The 20,922-nt window shown below is 45.5% G+C and overlaps 14 non-coding genes across 14 annotated transcripts; all 14 read left to right on the top strand.

The window, feature by feature from the left end:
- Positions 1-694: 694 nt before the first annotated feature.
- Positions 695-766, top strand: TRNAH-GUG. The gene has a single exon. It is a non-coding gene; the product is annotated as a tRNA-His (tRNA).
- Positions 767-1,927: 1,161 nt separating this feature from the next.
- Positions 1,928-1,999, top strand: TRNAH-GUG. Its single transcript has one exon. It is a non-coding gene; the product is annotated as a tRNA-His (tRNA).
- A 2,394-nt stretch (positions 2,000-4,393) lies between these two features.
- Positions 4,394-4,465, top strand: TRNAH-GUG. Its single transcript has one exon. It is a non-coding gene; the product is annotated as a tRNA-His (tRNA).
- A 1,161-nt stretch (positions 4,466-5,626) lies between these two features.
- On the top strand, positions 5,627-5,698 carry TRNAH-GUG. The gene has a single exon. It is a non-coding gene; the product is annotated as a tRNA-His (tRNA).
- A 1,160-nt stretch (positions 5,699-6,858) lies between these two features.
- On the top strand, positions 6,859-6,930 carry TRNAH-GUG. Its single transcript has one exon. It is a non-coding gene; the product is annotated as a tRNA-His (tRNA).
- Positions 6,931-8,091: 1,161 nt separating this feature from the next.
- On the top strand, positions 8,092-8,163 carry TRNAH-GUG. The gene has a single exon. It is a non-coding gene; the product is annotated as a tRNA-His (tRNA).
- Positions 8,164-10,555: 2,392 nt separating this feature from the next.
- On the top strand, positions 10,556-10,627 carry TRNAH-GUG. The gene has a single exon. It is a non-coding gene; the product is annotated as a tRNA-His (tRNA).
- A 1,160-nt stretch (positions 10,628-11,787) lies between these two features.
- TRNAH-GUG lies at positions 11,788-11,859 on the top strand. The gene has a single exon. It is a non-coding gene; the product is annotated as a tRNA-His (tRNA).
- Positions 11,860-13,019: 1,160 nt separating this feature from the next.
- Positions 13,020-13,091, top strand: TRNAH-GUG. The gene has a single exon. It is a non-coding gene; the product is annotated as a tRNA-His (tRNA).
- A 1,160-nt stretch (positions 13,092-14,251) lies between these two features.
- TRNAH-GUG lies at positions 14,252-14,323 on the top strand. Its single transcript has one exon. It is a non-coding gene; the product is annotated as a tRNA-His (tRNA).
- Positions 14,324-15,484: 1,161 nt separating this feature from the next.
- TRNAH-GUG lies at positions 15,485-15,556 on the top strand. Its single transcript has one exon. It is a non-coding gene; the product is annotated as a tRNA-His (tRNA).
- A 1,161-nt stretch (positions 15,557-16,717) lies between these two features.
- TRNAH-GUG lies at positions 16,718-16,789 on the top strand. Its single transcript has one exon. It is a non-coding gene; the product is annotated as a tRNA-His (tRNA).
- Positions 16,790-17,949: 1,160 nt separating this feature from the next.
- On the top strand, positions 17,950-18,021 carry TRNAH-GUG. The gene has a single exon. It is a non-coding gene; the product is annotated as a tRNA-His (tRNA).
- A 1,160-nt stretch (positions 18,022-19,181) lies between these two features.
- Positions 19,182-19,253, top strand: TRNAH-GUG. Its single transcript has one exon. It is a non-coding gene; the product is annotated as a tRNA-His (tRNA).
- The last annotated feature ends 1,669 nt before the right edge of the window (positions 19,254-20,922 follow it).

Raw genomic sequence — 20,922 nt, 5'->3', positions numbered from 1 at the left:
ACTGCCTGCCTTTCACTGTAGTCAGGGATCGAACCCTGTAATCTGCACACATAAAACCATCCCCCTAACCACTAGGCCAGAGGAGTAGCAGGGCAGAAGTACTTCCAAATGTCAGACTCATATCTCAGGACTACTCACACTAAATGTACTAACACATTACTTTAACACTGGACATATCAAGGAGCTTGTAAATCTCATTCAGGTGGCTTTTAAACTGAAGTTAAGCTCCCTAGTTAAAGGGAGGGAGCTGTGCAGTACTACAGTGAAGGGATTTTAAGAGGGAAATGAGAGGGCTTCTCCTATTCACACTTCACAGTCTCCGGTGTCTGCAGCCTGCATAACTACCTGTCCATTGTGAGGAGTGATTTAGCAAAGTGGCACCACCATTCAAAGGAGAGCATTCAAGGATGAAACCTGCTCAGGCTTTTGAATAGATGCCCTCTTTGGCTGATGCAATTTACCATGGACTATGCCCTCGGCATATTCACGATCATCGCTAGCCCAAAAAAGTGAGGCAGGCAATAAAAAGATATGAACCATACACAGAATGAGTGGAACTGCATCAAGGATGTTTAAATATGAGTAGTAGAAATCAGTTAAGATGCACCTTTACATGCTGTTTCAAGGATGAGCAACCTTTTCTGCACCTCAGAAGCGATTGCACAGAAAGCCAAACCACCTCTCCAGATAGCTTGCCGTGATCGTATAGTGGTTAGTACTCTGCGTTGTGGCCGCAGCAACCTCGGTTCGAATCCGAGTCACGGCAGTGTGGGAAGTCGTAGGAGATTCACTTTTCTTTATCGATAAGGAGGCTCAAGCTTAATGTCTGGAGACCGTTGGAGATAATATACTTTAGAACTTGAGGCATTGCTAGGCAGTCCGGCAAATAGTGTCAAAGAGAAAGAAGGCAAGGACAAGGAAGACAGAGTGCAGATATCAACACAGTGAGTGTAAACAAGGACCAGAAGTCTGACCCCACTGTCTCATTTCTGGCAGTCTTCTATAGTGTCTCCCTCATCTTAGTCCTCCCTAGGAGTATGCCTGTCCTATCTTGCAACTGTACTCAGCAAGGCATTGCATTCTGCCAGTGTGTTGCTGTAATGTGCAAGGAGCTCAGTAGGCCTTTGCGTGCAAAGCCATGTGCTCTACAGACAATGGTAAGTTTGCAAGTGTAAAACGATGTAGCAAATGGACAGGGGAAGAGAGGAAAAAGGCATCTGGACAAAAAAGAAACTGCCTGCCTTTCACTGTAGTCAGGGATCGAACCCTGTAATCTGCACACATAAAACCATCCCCCTAACCACTAGGCCAGAGGAGTAGCAGGGCAGAAGTACTTCCAAATGTCAGACTCATATCTCAGGACTACTCACACTAAATGTACTAACACATTACTTTAACACTGGACATATCAAGGAGCTTGTAAATCTCATTCAGGTGGCTTTTAAACTGAAGTTAAGCTCCCTAGTTAAAGGGAGGGAGCTGTGCAGTACTACAGTGAAGGGATTTTAAGAGGGGAAATGAGAGGGCTTCTCCTATTCACACTTCACAGTCTCCGGTGTCTGCAGCCTGCATAACTACCTGTCCATTGTGAGGAGTGATTTAGCAAAGTGGCACCACCATTCAAAGGAGAGCATTCAAGGATGAAACCTGCTCAGGCTTTTGAATAGATGCCCTCTTTGGCTGATGCAATTTACCATGGACTATGCCCTCGGCATATTCACGATCATCGCTAGCCCAAAAAAGTGAGGCAGGCAATAAAAAGATATGAACCATACACAGAATGAGTGGAACTGCATCAAGGATGTTTAAATATGAGTAGTAGAAATCAGTTAAGATGCACCTTTACATGCTGTTTCAAGGATGAGCAACCTTTTCTGCACCTCAGAAGCGATTGCACAGAAAGCCAAACCACCTCTCCAGATAGCTTGCCGTGATCGTATAGTGGTTAGTACTCTGCGTTGTGGCCGCAGCAACCTCGGTTCGAATCCGAGTCACGGCAGTGTGGGAAGTCGTAGGAGATTCACTTTTCTTTATCGATAAGGAGGCTCAAGCTTAATGTCTGGAGACCGTTGGAGATAATATACTTTAGAACTTGAGGCATTGCTAGGCAGTCCGGCAAATAGTGTCAAAGAGAAAGAAGGCAAGGACAAGGAAGACAGAGTGCAGATATCAACACAGTGAGTGTAAACAAGGACCAGAAGTCTGACCCCACTGTCTCATTTCTGGCAGTCTTCTATAGTGTCTCCCTCATCTTAGTCCTCCCTAGGAGTATGCCTGTCCTATCTTGCAACTGTACTCAGCAAGGCATTGCATTCTGCCAGTGTGTTGCTGTAATGTGCAAGGAGCTCAGTAGGCCTTTGCGTGCAAAGCCATGTGCTCTACAGACAATGGTAAGTTTGCAAGTGTAAAAGCGATGTAGCAAATGGACAGGGGAAGAGAGGAAAAAGGCATCTGGACAAAAAAGAAACTGCCTGCCTTTCACTGTAGTCAGGGATCGAACCCTGTAATCTGCACACATAAAACCATCCCCCTAACCACTAGGCCAGAGGAGTAGCAGGGCAGAAGTACTTCCAAATGTCAGACTCATATCTCAGGACTACTCACACTAAATGTACTAACACATTACTTTAACACTGGACATATCAAGGAGCTTGTAAATCTCATTCAGGTGGCTTTTAAACTGAAGTTAAGCTCCCTAGTTAAAGGGAGGGAGCTGTGCAGTACTACAGTGAAGGGATTTTAAGAGGGGAAATGAGAGGGCTTCTCCTATTCACACTTCACAGTCTCCGGTGTCTGCAGCCTGCATAACTACCTGTCCATTGTGAGGAGTGATTTAGCAAAGTGGCACCACCATTCAAAGGAGAGCATTCAAGGATGAAACCTGCTCAGGCTTTTGAATAGATGCCCTCTTTGGCTGATGCAATTTACCATGGACTATGCCCTCGGCATATTCACGATCATCGCTAGCCCAAAAAAGTGAGGCAGGCAATAAAAAGATATGAACCATACACAGAATGAGTGGAACTGCATCAAGGATGTTTAAATATGAGTAGTAGAAATCAGTTAAGATGCACCTTTACATGCTGTTTCAAGGATGAGCAACCTTTTCTGCACCTCAGAAGCGATTGCACAGAAAGCCAAACCACCTCTCCAGATAGCTTGCCGTGATCGTATAGTGGTTAGTACTCTGCGTTGTGGCGCAGCAACCTCGGTTCGAATCCGAGTCACGGCAGTGTGGGAAGTCGTAGGAGATTCACTTTTCTTTATCGATAAGGAGGCTCAAGCTTAATGTCTGGAGACCGTTGGAGATAATATACTTTAGAACTTGAGGCATTGCTAGGCAGTCCGGCAAATAGTGTCAAAGAGAAAGAAGGCAAGGACAAGGAAGACAGAGTGCAGATATCAACACAGTGAGTGTAAACAAGGACCAGAAGTCTGACCCCACTGTCTCATTTCTGGCAGTCTTCTATAGTGTCTCCCTCATCTTAGTCCTCCCTAGGAGTATGCCTGTCCTATCTTGCAACTGTACTCAGCAAGGCATTGCATTCTGCCAGTGTGTTGCTGTAATGTGCAAGGAGCTCAGTAGGCCTTTGCGTGCAAAGCCATGTGCTCTACAGACAATGGTAAGTTTGCAAGTGTAAAACGATGTAGCAAATGGACAGGGGAAGAGAGGAAAAAGGCATCTGGACAAAAAAGAAACTGCCTGCCTTTCACTGTAGTCAGGGATCGAACCCTGTAATCTGCACACATAAAACCATCCCCCTAACCACTAGGCCAGAGGAGTAGCAGGGCAGAAGTACTTCCAAATGTCAGACTCATATCTCAGGACTACTCACACTAAATGTACTAACACATTACTTTAACACTGGACATATCAAGGAGCTTGTAAATCTCATTCAGGTGGCTTTTAAACTGAAGTTAAGCTCCCTAGTTAAAGGGAGGGAGCTGTGCAGTACTACAGTGAAGGGATTTTAAGAGGGGAAATGAGAGGGCTTCTCCTATTCACACTTCACAGTCTCCGGTGTCTGCAGCCTGCATAACTACCTGTCCATTGTGAGGAGTGATTTAGCAAAGTGGCACCACCATTCAAAGGAGAGCATTCAAGGATGAAACCTGCTCAGGCTTTTGAATAGATGCCCTCTTTGGCTGATGCAATTTACCATGGACTATGCCCTCGGCATATTCACGATCATCGCTAGCCCAAAAAAGTGAGGCAGGCAATAAAAAGATATGAACCATACACAGAATGAGTGGAACTGCATCAAGGATGTTTAAATATGAGTAGTAGAAATCAGTTAAGATGCACCTTTACATGCTGTTTCAAGGATGAGCAACCTTTTCTGCACCTCAGAAGCGATTGCACAGAAAGCCAAACCACCTCTCCAGATAGCTTGCCGTGATCGTATAGTGGTTAGTACTCTGCGTTGTGGCCGCAGCAACCTCGGTTCGAATCCGAGTCACGGCAGTGTGGGAAGTCGTAGGAGATTCACTTTTCTTTATCGATAAGGAGGCTCAAGCTTAATGTCTGGAGACCGTTGGAGATAATATACTTTAGAACTTGAGGCATTGCTAGGCAGTCCGGCAAATAGTGTCAAAGAGAAAGAAGGCAAGGACAAGGAAGACAGAGTGCAGATATCAACACAGTGAGTGTAAACAAGGACCAGAAGTCTGACCCCACTGTCTCATTTCTGGCAGTCTTCTATAGTGTCTCCCTCATCTTAGTCCTCCCTAGGAGTATGCCTGTCCTATCTTGCAACTGTACTCAGCAAGGCATTGCATTCTGCCAGTGTGTTGCTGTAATGTGCAAGGAGCTCAGTAGGCCTTTGCGTGCAAAGCCATGTGCTCTACAGACAATGGTAAGTTTGCAAGTGTAAAACGATGTAGCAAATGGACAGGGGAAGAGAGGAAAAAGGCATCTGGACAAAAAAGAAACTGCCTGCCTTTCACTGTAGTCAGGGATCGAACCCTGTAATCTGCACACATAAAACCATCCCCCTAACCACTAGGCCAGAGGAGTAGCAGGGCAGAAGTACTTCCAAATGTCAGACTCATATCTCAGGACTACTCACACTAAATGTACTAACACATTACTTTAACACTGGACATATCAAGGAGCTTGTAAATCTCATTCAGGTGGCTTTTAAACTGAAGTTAAGCTCCCTAGTTAAAGGGAGGGAGCTGTGCAGTACTACAGTGAAGGGATTTTAAGAGGGGAAATGAGAGGGCTTCTCCTATTCACACTTCACAGTCTCCGGTGTCTGCAGCCTGCATAACTACCTGTCCATTGTGAGGAGTGATTTAGCAAAGTGGCACCACCATTCAAAGGAGAGCATTCAAGGATGAAACCTGCTCAGGCTTTTGAATAGATGCCCTCTTTGGCTGATGCAATTTACCATGGACTATGCCCTCGGCATATTCACGATCATCGCTAGCCCAAAAAAGTGAGGCAGGCAATAAAAAGATATGAACCATACACAGAATGAGTGGAACTGCATCAAGGATGTTTAAATATGAGTAGTAGAAATCAGTTAAGATGCACCTTTACATGCTGTTTCAAGGATGAGCAACCTTTTCTGCACCTCAGAAGCGATTGCACAGAAAGCCAAACCACCTCTCCAGATAGCTTGCCGTGATCGTATAGTGGTTAGTACTCTGCGTTGTGGCCGCAGCAACCTCGGTTCGAATCCGAGTCACGGCAGTGTGGGAAGTCGTAGGAGATTCACTTTTCTTTATCGATAAGGAGGCTCAAGCTTAATGTCTGGAGACCGTTGGAGATAATATACTTTAGAACTTGAGGCATTGCTAGGCAGTCCGGCAAATAGTGTCAAAGAGAAAGAAGGCAAGGACAAGGAAGACAGAGTGCAGATATCAACACAGTGAGTGTAAACAAGGACCAGAAGTCTGACCCCACTGTCTCATTTCTGGCAGTCTTCTATAGTGTCTCCCTCATCTTAGTCCTCCCTAGGAGTATGCCTGTCCTATCTTGCAACTGTACTCAGCAAGGCATTGCATTCTGCCAGTGTGTTGCTGTAATGTGCAAGGAGCTCAGTAGGCCTTTGCGTGCAAAGCCATGTGCTCTACAGACAATGGTAAGTTTGCAAGTGTAAAACGATGTAGCAAATGGACAGGGGAAGAGAGGAAAAAGGCATCTGGACAAAAAAGAAACTGCCTGCCTTTCACTGTAGTCAGGGATCGAACCCTGTAATCTGCACACATAAAACCATCCCCCTAACCACTAGGCCAGAGGAGGAGCAGGGCAGAAGTACTTCCGAATGTCAGACTCATATCTCAGGACTACTCACACTAAATGTACTAACACATTACTTTAACACTGGACATATCAAGGAGCTTGTAAATCTCATTCAGGTGGCTTTTAAACTGAAGTTAAGCTCCCTAGTTAAAGGGAGGGAGCTGTGCAGTACTACAGTGAAGGGATTTTAAGAGGGAAATGAGAGGGCTTCTCCTATTCACACTTCACAGTCTCCGGTGTCTGCAGCCTGCATAACTACCTGTCCATTGTGAGGAGTGATTTAGCAAAGTGGCACCACCATTCAAAGGAGAGCATTCAAGGATGAAACCTGCTCAGGCTTTTGAATAGATGCCCTCTTTGGCTGATGCAATTTACCATGGACTATGCCCTCGGCATATTCACGATCATCGCTAGCCCAAAAAAGTGAGGCAGGCAATAAAAAGATATGAACCATACACAGAATGAGTGGAACTGCATCAAGGATGTTTAAATATGAGTAGTAGAAATCAGTTAAGATGCACCTTTACATGCTGTTTCAAGGATGAGCAACCTTTTCTGCACCTCAGAAGCGATTGCACAGAAAGCCAAACCACCTCTCCAGATAGCTTGCCGTGATCGTATAGTGGTTAGTACTCTGCGTTGTGGCCGCAGCAACCTCGGTTCGAATCCGAGTCACGGCAGTGTGGGAAGTCGTAGGAGATTCACTTTTCTTTATCGATAAGGAGGCTCAAGCTTAATGTCTGGAGACCGTTGGAGATAATATACTTTAGAACTTGAGGCATTGCTAGGCAGTCCGGCAAATAGTGTCAAAGAGAAAGAAGGCAAGGACAAGGAAGACAGAGTGCAGATATCAACACAGTGAGTGTAAACAAGGACCAGAAGTCTGACCCCACTGTCTCATTTCTGGCAGTCTTCTATAGTGTCTCCCTCATCTTAGTCCTCCCTAGGAGTATGCCTGTCCTATCTTGCAACTGTACTCAGCAAGGCATTGCATTCTGCCAGTGTGTTGCTGTAATGTGCAAGGAGCTCAGTAGGCCTTTGCGTGCAAAGCCATGTGCTCTACAGACAATGGTAAGTTTGCAAGTGTAAAACGATGTAGCAAATGGACAGGGGAAGAGAGGAAAAAGGCATCTGGACAAAAAAGAAACTGCCTGCCTTTCACTGTAGTCAGGGATCGAACCCTGTAATCTGCACACATAAAACCATCCCCCTAACCACTAGGCCAGAGGAGGAGCAGGGCAGAAGTACTTCCGAATGTCAGACTCATATCTCAGGACTACTCACACTAAATGTACTAACACATTACTTTAACACTGGACATATCAAGGAGCTTGTAAATCTCATTCAGGTGGCTTTTAAACTGAAGTTAAGCTCCCTAGTTAAAGGGAGGGAGCTGTGCAGTACTACAGTGAAGGGATTTTAAGAGGGGAAATGAGAGGGCTTCTCCTATTCACACTTCACAGTCTCCGGTGTCTGCAGCCTGCATAACTACCTGTCCATTGTGAGGAGTGATTTAGCAAAGTGGCACCACCATTCAAAGGAGAGCATTCAAGGATGAAACCTGCTCAGGCTTTTGAATAGATGCCCTCTTTGGCTGATGCAATTTACCATGGACTATGCCCTCGGCATATTCACGATCATCGCTAGCCCAAAAAAGTGAGGCAGGCAATAAAAAGATATGAACCATACACAGAATGAGTGGAACTGCATCAAGGATGTTTAAATATGAGTAGTAGAAATCAGTTAAGATGCACCTTTACATGCTGTTTCAAGGATGAGCAACCTTTTCTGCACCTCAGAAGCGATTGCACAGAAAGCCAAACCACCTCTCCAGATAGCTTGCCGTGATCGTATAGTGGTTAGTACTCTGCGTTGTGGCCGCAGCAACCTCGGTTCGAATCCGAGTCACGGCAGTGTGGGAAGTCGTAGGAGATTCACTTTTCTTTATCGATAAGGAGGCTCAAGCTTAATGTCTGGAGACCGTTGGAGATAATATACTTTAGAACTTGAGGCATTGCTAGGCAGTCCGGCAAATAGTGTCAAAGAGAAAGAAGGCAAGGACAAGGAAGACAGAGTGCAGATATCAACACAGTGAGTGTAAACAAGGACCAGAAGTCTGACCCCACTGTCTCATTTCTGGCAGTCTTCTATAGTGTCTCCCTCATCTTAGTCCTCCCTAGGAGTATGCCTGTCCTATCTTGCAACTGTACTCAGCAAGGCATTGCATTCTGCCAGTGTGTTGCTGTAATGTGCAAGGAGCTCAGTAGGCCTTTGCGTGCAAAGCCATGTGCTCTACAGACAATGGTAAGTTTGCAAGTGTAAAACGATGTAGCAAATGGACAGGGGAAGAGAGGAAAAAGGCATCTGGACAAAAAAGAAACTGCCTGCCTTTCACTGTAGTCAGGGATCGAACCCTGTAATCTGCACACATAAAACCATCCCCCTAACCACTAGGCCAGAGGAGGAGCAGGGCAGAAGTACTTCCGAATGTCAGACTCATATCTCAGGACTACTCACACTAAATGTACTAACACATTACTTTAACACTGGACATATCAAGGAGCTTGTAAATCTCATTCAGGTGGCTTTTAAACTGAAGTTAAGCTCCCTAGTTAAAGGGAGGGAGCTGTGCAGTACTACAGTGAAGGGATTTTAAGAGGGGAAATGAGAGGGCTTCTCCTATTCACACTTCACAGTCTCCGGTGTCTGCAGCCTGCATAACTACCTGTCCATTGTGAGGAGTGATTTAGCAAAGTGGCACCACCATTCAAAGGAGAGCATTCAAGGATGAAACCTGCTCAGGCTTTTGAATAGATGCCCTCTTTGGCTGATGCAATTTACCATGGACTATGCCCTCGGCATATTCACGATCATCGCTAGCCCAAAAAAGTGAGGCAGGCAATAAAAAGATATGAACCATACACAGAATGAGTGGAACTGCATCAAGGATGTTTAAATATGAGTAGTAGAAATCAGTTAAGATGCACCTTTACATGCTGTTTCAAGGATGAGCAACCTTTTCTGCACCTCAGAAGCGATTGCACAGAAAGCCAAACCACCTCTCCAGATAGCTTGCCGTGATCGTATAGTGGTTAGTACTCTGCGTTGTGGCGCAGCAACCTCGGTTCGAATCCGAGTCACGGCAGTGTGGGAAGTCGTAGGAGATTCACTTTTCTTTATCGATAAGGAGGCTCAAGCTTAATGTCTGGAGACCGTTGGAGATAATATACTTTAGAACTTGAGGCATTGCTAGGCAGTCCGGCAAATAGTGTCAAAGAGAAAGAAGGCAAGGACAAGGAAGACAGAGTGCAGATATCAACACAGTGAGTGTAAACAAGGACCAGAAGTCTGACCCCACTGTCTCATTTCTGGCAGTCTTCTATAGTGTCTCCCTCATCTTAGTCCTCCCTAGGAGTATGCCTGTCCTATCTTGCAACTGTACTCAGCAAGGCATTGCATTCTGCCAGTGTGTTGCTGTAATGTGCAAGGAGCTCAGTAGGCCTTTGCGTGCAAAGCCATGTGCTCTACAGACAATGGTAAGTTTGCAAGTGTAAAACGATGTAGCAAATGGACAGGGGAAGAGAGGAAAAAGGCATCTGGACAAAAAAGAAACTGCCTGCCTTTCACTGTAGTCAGGGATCGAACCCTGTAATCTGCACACATAAAACCATCCCCCTAACCACTAGGCCAGAGGAGGAGCAGGGCAGAAGTACTTCCGAATGTCAGACTCATATCTCAGGACTACTCACACTAAATGTACTAACACATTACTTTAACACTGGACATATCAAGGAGCTTGTAAATCTCATTCAGGTGGCTTTTAAACTGAAGTTAAGCTCCCTAGTTAAAGGGAGGGAGCTGTGCAGTACTACAGTGAAGGGATTTTAAGAGGGAAATGAGAGGGCTTCTCCTATTCACACTTCACAGTCTCCGGTGTCTGCAGCCTGCATAACTACCTGTCCATTGTGAGGAGTGATTTAGCAAAGTGGCACCACCATTCAAAGGAGAGCATTCAAGGATGAAACCTGCTCAGGCTTTTGAATAGATGCCCTCTTTGGCTGATGCAATTTACCATGGACTATGCCCTCGGCATATTCACGATCATCGCTAGCCCAAAAAAGTGAGGCAGGCAATAAAAAGATATGAACCATACACAGAATGAGTGGAACTGCATCAAGGATGTTTAAATATGAGTAGTAGAAATCAGTTAAGATGCACCTTTACATGCTGTTTCAAGGATGAGCAACCTTTTCTGCACCTCAGAAGCGATTGCACAGAAAGCCAAACCACCTCTCCAGATAGCTTGCCGTGATCGTATAGTGGTTAGTACTCTGCGTTGTGGCCGCAGCAACCTCGGTTCGAATCCGAGTCACGGCAGTGTGGGAAGTCGATGGAGATTCACTTTTCTTTATCGATAAGGAGGCTCAAGCTTAATGTCTGGAGACCGTTGGAGATAATATACTTTAGAACTTGAGGCATTGCTAGGCAGTCCGGCAAATAGTGTCAAAGAGAAAGAAGGCAAGGACAAGGAAGACAGAGTGCAGATATCAACACAGTGAGTGTAAACAAGGACCAGAAGTCTGACCCCACTGTCTCATTTCTGGCAGTCTTCTATAGTGTCTCCCTCATCTTAGTCCTCCCTAGGAGTATGCCTGTCCTATCTTGCAACTGTACTCAGCAAGGCATTGCATTCTGCCAGTGTGTTGCTGTAATGTGCAAGGAGCTCAGTAGGCCTTTGCGTGCAAAGCCATGTGCTCTACAGACAATGGTAAGTTTGCAAGTGTAAAACGATGTAGCAAATGGACAGGGGAAGAGAGGAAAAAGGCATCTGGACAAAAAAGAAACTGCCTGCCTTTCACTGTAGTCAGGGATCGAACCCTGTAATCTGCACACATAAAACCATCCCCCTAACCACTAGGCCAGAGGAGGAGCAGGGCAGAAGTACTTCCGAATGTCAGACTCATATCTCAGGACTACTCACACTAAATGTACTAACACATTACTTTAACACTGGACATATCAAGGAGCTTGTAAATCTCATTCAGGTGGCTTTTAAACTGAAGTTAAGCTCCCTAGTTAAAGGGAGGGAGCTGTGCAGTACTACAGTGAAGGGATTTTAAGAGGGAAATGAGAGGGCTTCTCCTATTCACACTTCACAGTCTCCGGTGTCTGCAGCCTGCATAACTACCTGTCCATTGTGAGGAGTGATTTAGCAAAGTGGCACCACCATTCAAAGGAGAGCATTCAAGGATGAAACCTGCTCAGGCTTTTGAATAGATGCCCTCTTTGGCTGATGCAATTTACCATGGACTATGCCCTCGGCATATTCACGATCATCGCTAGCCCAAAAAAGTGAGGCAGGCAATAAAAAGATATGAACCATACACAGAATGAGTGGAACTGCATCAAGGATGTTTAAATATGAGTAGTAGAAATCAGTTAAGATGCACCTTTACATGCTGTTTCAAGGATGAGCAACCTTTTCTGCACCTCAGAAGCGATTGCACAGAAAGCCAAACCACCTCTCCAGATAGCTTGCCGTGATCGTATAGTGGTTAGTACTCTGCGTTGTGGCCGCAGCAACCTCGGTTCGAATCCGAGTCACGGCAGTGTGGGAAGTCGTAGGAGATTCACTTTTCTTTATCGATAAGGAGGCTCAAGCTTAATGTCTGGAGACCGTTGGAGATAATATACTTTAGAACTTGAGGCATTGCTAGGCAGTCCGGCAAATAGTGTCAAAGAGAAAGAAGGCAAGGACAAGGAAGACAGAGTGCAGATATCAACACAGTGAGTGTAAACAAGGACCAGAAGTCTGACCCCACTGTCTCATTTCTGGCAGTCTTCTATAGTGTCTCCCTCATCTTAGTCCTCCCTAGGAGTATGCCTGTCCTATCTTGCAACTGTACTCAGCAAGGCATTGCATTCTGCCAGTGTGTTGCTGTAATGTGCAAGGAGCTCAGTAGGCCTTTGCGTGCAAAGCCATGTGCTCTACAGACAATGGTAAGTTTGCAAGTGTAAAACGATGTAGCAAATGGACAGGGGAAGAGAGGAAAAAGGCATCTGGACAAAAAAGAAACTGCCTGCCTTTCACTGTAGTCAGGGATCGAACCCTGTAATCTGCACACATAAAACCATCCCCCTAACCACTAGGCCAGAGGAGGAGCAGGGCAGAAGTACTTCCGAATGTCAGACTCATATCTCAGGACTACTCACACTAAATGTACTAACACATTACTTTAACACTGGACATATCAAGGAGCTTGTAAATCTCATTCAGGTGGCTTTTAAACTGAAGTTAAGCTCCCTAGTTAAAGGGAGGGAGCTGTGCAGTACTACAGTGAAGGGATTTTAAGAGGGAAATGAGAGGGCTTCTCCTATTCACACTTCACAGTCTCCGGTGTCTGCAGCCTGCATAACTACCTGTCCATTGTGAGGAGTGATTTAGCAAAGTGGCACCACCATTCAAAGGAGAGCATTCAAGGATGAAACCTGCTCAGGCTTTTGAATAGATGCCCTCTTTGGCTGATGCAATTTACCATGGACTATGCCCTCGGCATATTCACGATCATCGCTAGCCCAAAAAAGTGAGGCAGGCAATAAAAAGATATGAACCATACACAGAATGAGTGGAACTGCATCAAGGATGTTTAAATATGAGTAGTAGAAATCAGTTAAGATGCACCTTTACATGCTGTTTCAAGGATGAGCAACCTTTTCTGCACCTCAGAAGCGATTGCACAGAAAGCCAAACCACCTCTCCAGATAGCTTGCCGTGATCGTATAGTGGTTAGTACTCTGCGTTGTGGCCGCAGCAACCTCGGTTCGAATCCGAGTCACGGCAGTGTGGGAAGTCGTAGGAGATTCACTTTTCTTTATCGATAAGGAGGCTCAAGCTTAATGTCTGGAGACCGTTGGAGATAATATACTTTAGAACTTGAGGCATTGCTAGGCAGTCCGGCAAATAGTGTCAAAGAGAAAGAAGGCAAGGACAAGGAAGACAGAGTGCAGATATCAACACAGTGAGTGTAAACAAGGACCAGAAGTCTGACCCCACTGTCTCATTTCTGGCAGTCTTCTATAGTGTCTCCCTCATCTTAGTCCTCCCTAGGAGTATGCCTGTCCTATCTTGCAACTGTACTCAGCAAGGCATTGCATTCTGCCAGTGTGTTGCTGTAATGTGCAAGGAGCTCAGTAGGCCTTTGCGTGCAAAGCCATGTGCTCTACAGACAATGGTAAGTTTGCAAGTGTAAAACGATGTAGCAAATGGACAGGGGAAGAGAGGAAAAAGGCATCTGGACAAAAAAGAAACTGCCTGCCTTTCACTGTAGTCAGGGATCGAACCCTGTAATCTGCACACATAAAACCATCCCCCTAACCACTAGGCCAGAGGAGGAGCAGGGCAGAAGTACTTCCGAATGTCAGACTCATATCTCAGGACTACTCACACTAAATGTACTAACACATTACTTTAACACTGGACATATCAAGGAGCTTGTAAATCTCATTCAGGTGGCTTTTAAACTGAAGTTAAGCTCCCTAGTTAAAGGGAGGGAGCTGTGCAGTACTACAGTGAAGGGATTTTAAGAGGGAAATGAGAGGGCTTCTCCTATTCACACTTCACAGTCTCCGGTGTCTGCAGCCTGCATAACTACCTGTCCATTGTGAGGAGTGATTTAGCAAAGTGGCACCACCATTCAAAGGAGAGCATTCAAGGATGAAACCTGCTCAGGCTTTTGAATAGATGCCCTCTTTGGCTGATGCAATTTACCATGGACTATGCCCTCGGCATATTCACGATCATCGCTAGCCCAAAAAAGTGAGGCAGGCAATAAAAAGATATGAACCATACACAGAATGAGTGGAACTGCATCAAGGATGTTTAAATATGAGTAGTAGAAATCAGTTAAGATGCACCTTTACATGCTGTTTCAAGGATGAGCAACCTTTTCTGCACCTCAGAAGCGATTGCACAGAAAGCCAAACCACCTCTCCAGATAGCTTGCCGTGATCGTATAGTGGTTAGTACTCTGCGTTGTGGCCGCAGCAACCTCGGTTCGAATCCGAGTCACGGCAGTGTGGGAAGTCGATGGAGATTCACTTTTCTTTATCGATAAGGAGGCTCAAGCTTAATGTCTGGAGACCGTTGGAGATAATATACTTTAGAACTTGAGGCATTGCTAGGCAGTCCGGCAAATAGTGTCAAAGAGAAAGAAGGCAAGGACAAGGAAGACAGAGTGCAGATATCAACACAGTGAGTGTAAACAAGGACCAGAAGTCTGACCCCACTGTCTCATTTCTGGCAGTCTTCTATAGTGTCTCCCTCATCTTAGTCCTCCCTAGGAGTATGCCTGTCCTATCTTGCAACTGTACTCAGCAAGGCATTGCATTCTGCCAGTGTGTTGCTGTAATGTGCAAGGAGCTCAGTAGGCCTTTGCGTGCAAAGCCATGTGCTCTACAGACAATGGTAAGTTTGCAAGTGTAAAACGATGTAGCAAATGGACAGGGGAAGAGAGGAAAAAGGCATCTGGACAAAAAAGAAACTGCCTGCCTTTCACTGTAGTCAGGGATCGAACCCTGTAATCTGCACACATAAAACCATCCCCCTAACCACTAGGCCAGAGGAGGAGCAGGGCAGAAGTACTTCCGAATGTCAGACTCATATCTCAGGACTACTCACACTAAATGTACTAACACATTACTTTAACACTGGACATATCAAGGAGCTTGTAAATCTCATTCAGGTGGCTTTTAAACTGAAGTTAAGCTCCCTAGTTAAAGGGAGGGAGCTGTGCAGTACTACAGTGAAGGGATTTTAAGAGGGGAAATGAGAGGGCTTCTCCTATTCACACTTCACAGTCTCCGGTGTCTGCAGCCTGCATAACTACCTGTCCATTGTGAGGAGTGATTTAGCAAAGTGGCACCACCATTCAAAGGAGAGCATTCAAGGATGAAACCTGCTCAGGCTTTTGAATAGATGCCCTCTTTGGCTGATGCAATTTACCATGGACTATGCCCTCGGCATATTCACGATCATCGCTAGCCCAAAAAAGTGAGGCAGGCAATAAAAAGATATGAACCATACACAGAATGAGTGGAACTGCATCAAGGATGTTTAAATATGAGTAGTAGAAATCAGTTAAGATGCACCTTTACATGCTGTTTCAAGGATGAGCAACCTTTTCTGCACCTCAGAAGCGATTGCACAGAAAGCCAAACCACCTCTCCAGATAGCTTGCCGTGATCGTATAGTGGTTAGTACTCTGCGTTGTGGCCGCAGCAACCTCGGTTCGAATCCGAGTCACGGCAGTGTGGGAAGTCGTAGGAGATTCACTTTTCTTTATCGATAAGGAGGCTCAAGCTTAATGTCTGGAGACCGTTGGAGATAATATACTTTAGAACTTGAGGCATTGCTAGGCAGTCCGGCAAATAGTGTCAAAGAGAAAGAAGGCAAGGACAAGGAAGACAGAGTGCAGATATCAACACAGTGAGTGTAAACAAGGACCAGAAGTCTGACCCCACTGTCTCATTTCTGGCAGTCTTCTATAGTGTCTCCCTCATCTTAGTCCTCCCTAGGAGTATGCCTGTCCTATCTTGCAACTGTACTCAGCAAGGCATTGCATTCTGCCAGTGTGTTGCTGTAATGTGCAAGGAGCTCAGTAGGCCTTTGCGTGCAAAGCCATGTGCTCTACAGACAATGGTAAGTTTGCAAGTGTAAAACGATGTAGCAAATGGACAGGGGAAGAGAGGAAAAAGGCATCTGGACAAAAAAGAAACTGCCTGCCTTTCACTGTAGTCAGGGATCGAACCCTGTAATCTGCACACATAAAACCATCCCCCTAACCACTAGGCCAGAGGAGGAGCAGGGCAGAAGTACTTCCGAATGTCAGACTCATATCTCAGGACTACTCACACTAAATGTACTAACACATTACTTTAACACTGGACATATCAAGGAGCTTGTAAATCTCATTCAGGTGGCTTTTAAACTGAAGTTAAGCTCCCTAGTTAAAGGGAGGGAGCTGTGCAGTACTACAGTGAAGGGATTTTAAGAGGGGAAATGAGAGGGCTTCTCCTATTCACACTTCACAGTCTCCGGTGTCTGCAGCCTGCATAACTACCTGTCCATTGTGAGGAGTGATTTAGCAAAGTGGCACCACCATTCAAAGGAGAGCATTCAAGGATGAAACCTGCTCAGGCTTTTGAATAGATGCCCTCTTTGGCTGATGCAATTTACCATGGACTATGCCCTCGGCATATTCACGATCATCGCTAGCCCAAAAAAGTGAGGCAGGCAATAAAAAGATATGAACCATACACAGAATGAGTGGAACTGCATCAAGGATGTTTAAATATGAGTAGTAGAAATCAGTTAAGATGCACCTTTACATGCTGTTTCAAGGATGAGCAACCTTTTCTGCACCTCAGAAGCGATTGCACAGAAAGCCAAACCACCTCTCCAGATAGCTTGCCGTGATCGTATAGTGGTTAGTACTCTGCGTTGTGGCCGCAGCAACCTCGGTTCGAATCCGAGTCACGGCAGTGTGGGAAGTCGTAGGAGATTCACTTTTCTTTATCGATAAGGAGGCTCAAGCTTAATGTCTGGAGACCGTTGGAGATAATATACTTTAGAACTTGAGGCATTGCTAGGCAGTCCGGCAAATAGTGTCAAAGAGAAAGAAGGCAAGGACAAGGAAGACAGAGTGCAGATATCAACACAGTGAGTGTAAACAAGGACCAGAAGTCTGACCCCACTGTCTCATTTCTGGCAGTCTTCTATAGTGTCTCCCTCATCTTAGTCCTCCCTAGGAGTATGCCTGTCCTATCTTGCAACTGTACTCAGCAAGGCATTGCATTCTGCCAGTGTGTTGCTGTAATGTGCAAGGAGCTCAGTAGGCCTTTGCGTGCAAAGCCATGTGCTCTACAGACAATGGTAAGTTTGCAAGTGTAAAACGATGTAGCAAATGGACAGGGGAAGAGAGGAAAAAGGCATCTGGACAAAAAAGAAACTGCCTGCCTTTCACTGTAGTCAGGATCGAACCCTGTAATCTGCACACATAAAACCATCCCCCTAACCACTAGGCCAGAGGAGGAGCAGGGCAGAAGTACTTCCGAATGTCAGACTCATATCTCAGGACTACTCACACTAAATGTACTAACACATTACTTTAACACTGGACATATCAAGGAGCTTGTAAATCTCATTCAGGTGGCTTTTAAACTGAAGTTAAGCTCCCTAGTTAAAGGGAGGGAGCTGTGCAGTACTACAGTGAAGGGATTTTAAGAGGGGAAATGAGAGGGCTTCTCCTATTCACACTTCACAGTCTCCGGTGTCTGCAGCCTGCATAACTACCTGTCCATTGTGAGGAGTGATTTAGCAAAGTGGCACCACCATTCAAAGGAGAGCATTCAAGGATGAAACCTGCTCAGGCTTTTGAATAGATGCCCTCTTTGGCTGATGCAATTTACCATGGACTATGCCCTCGGCATATTCACGATCATCGCTAGCCCAAAAAAGTGAGGCAGGCAATAAAAAGATATGAACCATACACAGAATGAGTGGAACTGCATCAAGGATGTTTAAATATGAGTAGTAGAAATCAGTTAAGATGCACCTTTACATGCTGTTTCAAGGATGAGCAACCTTTTCTGCACCTCAGAAGCGATTGCACAGAAAGCCAAACCACCTCTCCAGATAGCTTGCCGTGATCGTATAGTGGTTAGTACTCTGCGTTGTGGCCGCAGCAACCTCGGTTCGAATCCGAGTCACGGCAGTGTGGGAAGTCGTAGGAGATTCACTTTTCTTTATCGATAAGGAGGCTCAAGCTTAATGTCTGGAGACCGTTGGAGATAATATACTTTAGAACTTGAGGCATTGCTAGGCAGTCCGGCAAATAGTGTCAAAGAGAAAGAAGGCAAGGACAAGGAAGACAGAGTGCAGATATCAACACAGTGAGTGTAAACAAGGACCAGAAGTCTGACCCCACTGTCTCATTTCTGGCAGTCTTCTATAGTGTCTCCCTCATCTTAGTCCTCCCTAGGAGTATGCCTGTCCTATCTTGCAACTGTACTCAGCAAGGCATTGCATTCTGCCAGTGTGTTGCTGTAATGTGCAAGGAGCTCAGTAGGCCTTTGCGTGCAAAGCCATGTGCTCTACAGACAATGGTAAGTTTGCAAGTGTAAAACGATGTAGCAAATGGACAGGGGAAGAGAGGAAAAAGGCATCTGGACAAAAAAGAAACTGCCTGCCTTTCACTGTAGTCAGGGATCGAACCCTGTAATCTGCACACATAAAACCATCCCCCTAACCACTAGGCCAGAGGAGGAGCAGGGCAGAAGTACTTCCGAATGTCAGACTCATATCTCAGGACTACTCACACTAAATGTACTAACACATTACTTTAACACTGGACATATCAAGGAGCTTGTAAATCTCATTCAGGTGGCTTTTAAACTGAAGTTAAGCTCCCTAGTTAAAGGGAGGGAGCTGTGCAGTACTACAGTGAAGGGATTTTAAGAGGGAAATGAGAGGGCTTCTCCTATTCACACTTCACAGTCTCCGGTGTCTGCAGCCTGCATAACTACCTGTCCATTGTGAGGAGTGATTTAGCAAAGTGGCACCACCATTCAAAGGAGAGCATTCAAGGATGAAACCTGCTCAGGCTTTTGAATAGATGCCCTCTTTGGCTGATGCAATTTACCATGGACTATGCCCTCGGCATATTCACGATCATCGCTAGCCCAAAAAAGTGAGGCAGGCAATAAAAAGATATGAACCATACACAGAATGAGTGGAACTGCATCAAGGATGTTTAAATATGAGTAGTAGAAATCAGTTAAGATGCACCTTTACATGCTGTTTCAAGGATGAGCAACCTTTTCTGCACCTCAGAAGCGATTGCACAGAAAGCCAAACCACCTCTCCAGATAGCTTGCCGTGATCGTATAGTGGTTAGTACTCTGCGTTGTGGCCGCAGCAACCTCGGTTCGAATCCGAGTCACGGCAGTGTGGGAAGTCGTAGGAGATTCACTTTTCTTTATCGATAAGGAGGCTCAAGCTTAATGTCTGGAGACCGTTGGAGATAATATACTTTAGAACTTGAGGCATTGCTAGGCAGTCCGGCAAATAGTGTCAAAGAGAAAGAAGGCAAGGACAAGGAAGACAGAGTGCAGATATCAACACAGTGAGTGTAAACAAGGACCAGAAGTCTGACCCCACTGTCTCATTTCTGGCAGTCTTCTATAGTGTCTCCCTCATCTTAGTCCTCCCTAGGAGTATGCCTGTCCTATCTTGCAACTGTACTCAGCAAGGCATTGCATTCTGCCAGTGTGTTGCTGTAATGTGCAAGGAGCTCAGTAGGCCTTTGCGTGCAAAGCCATGTGCTCTACAGACAATGGTAAGTTTGCAAGTGTAAAACGATGTAGCAAATGGACAGGGGAAGAGAGGAAAAAGGCATCTGGACAAAAAAGAAACTGCCTGCCTTTCACTGTAGTCAGGGATCGAACCCTGTAATCTGCACACATAAAACCATCCCCCTAACCACTAGGCCAGAGGAGGAGCAGGGCAGAAGTACTTCCGAATGTCAGACTCATATCTCAGGACTACTCACACTAAATGTACTAACACATTACTTTAACACTGGACATATCAAGGAGCTTGTAAATCTCATTCAGGTGGCTTTTAAACTGAAGTTAAGCTCCCTAGTTAAAGGGAGGGAGCTGTGCAGTACTACAGTGAAGGGATTTTAAGAGGGGAAATGAGAGGGCTTCTCCTATTCACACTTCACAGTCTCCGGTGTCTGCAGCCTGCATAACTACCTGTCCATTGTGAGGAGTGATTTAGCAAAGTGGCACCACCATTCAAAGGAGAGCATTCAAGGATGAAACCTGCTCAGGCTTTTGAATAGATGCCCTCTTTGGCTGATGCAATTTACCATGGACTATGCCCTCGGCATATTCACGATCATCGCTAGCCCAAAAAAGTGAGGCAGGCAATAAAAAGATATGAACCATACACAGAATGAGTGGAACTGCATCAAGGATGTTTAAATATGAGTAGTAGAAATCAGTTAAGATGCACCTTTACATGCTGTTTCAAGGATGAGCAACCTTTTCTGCACCTCAGAAGCGATTGCACAGAAAGCCAAACCACCTCTCCAGATAGCTTGCCGTGATCGTATAGTGGTTAGTACTCTGCGTTGTGCCGCAGCAACCTCGGTTCGAATCCGAGTCACGGCAGTGTGGGAAGTCGTAGGAGATTCACTTTTCTTTATCGATAAGGAGGCTCAAGCTTAATGTCTGGAGACCGTTGGAGATAATATACTTTAGAACTTGAGGCATTGCTAGGCAGTCCGGCAAATAGTGTCAAAGAGAAAGAAGGCAAGGACAAGGAAGACAGAGTGCAGATATCAACACAGTGAGTGTAAACAAGGACCAGAAGTCTGACCCCACTGTCTCATTTCTGGCAGTCTTCTATAGTGTCTCCCTCATCTTAGTCCTCCCTAGGAGTATGCCTGTCCTATCTTGCAACTGTACTCAGCAAGGCATTGCATTCTGCCAGTGTGTTGCTGTAATGTGCAAGGAGCTCAGTAGGCCTTTGCGTGCAAAGCCATGTGCTCTACAGACAATGGTAAGTTTGCAAGTGTAAAACGATGTAGCAAATGGACAGGGGAAGA

This window comes from Protopterus annectens, chromosome 2.part2 (assembly GCF_019279795.1).
Source record: "Protopterus annectens isolate FY-2018-M chromosome 2.part2, PAN1.0, whole genome shotgun sequence".
NCBI lineage: Eukaryota > Metazoa > Chordata > Ceratodontiformes > Protopteridae > Protopterus > Protopterus annectens.
The sequence above is the reverse complement of the archived record's forward strand: the minus strand, read 5'-3'. Positions and strand labels throughout refer to the sequence as shown.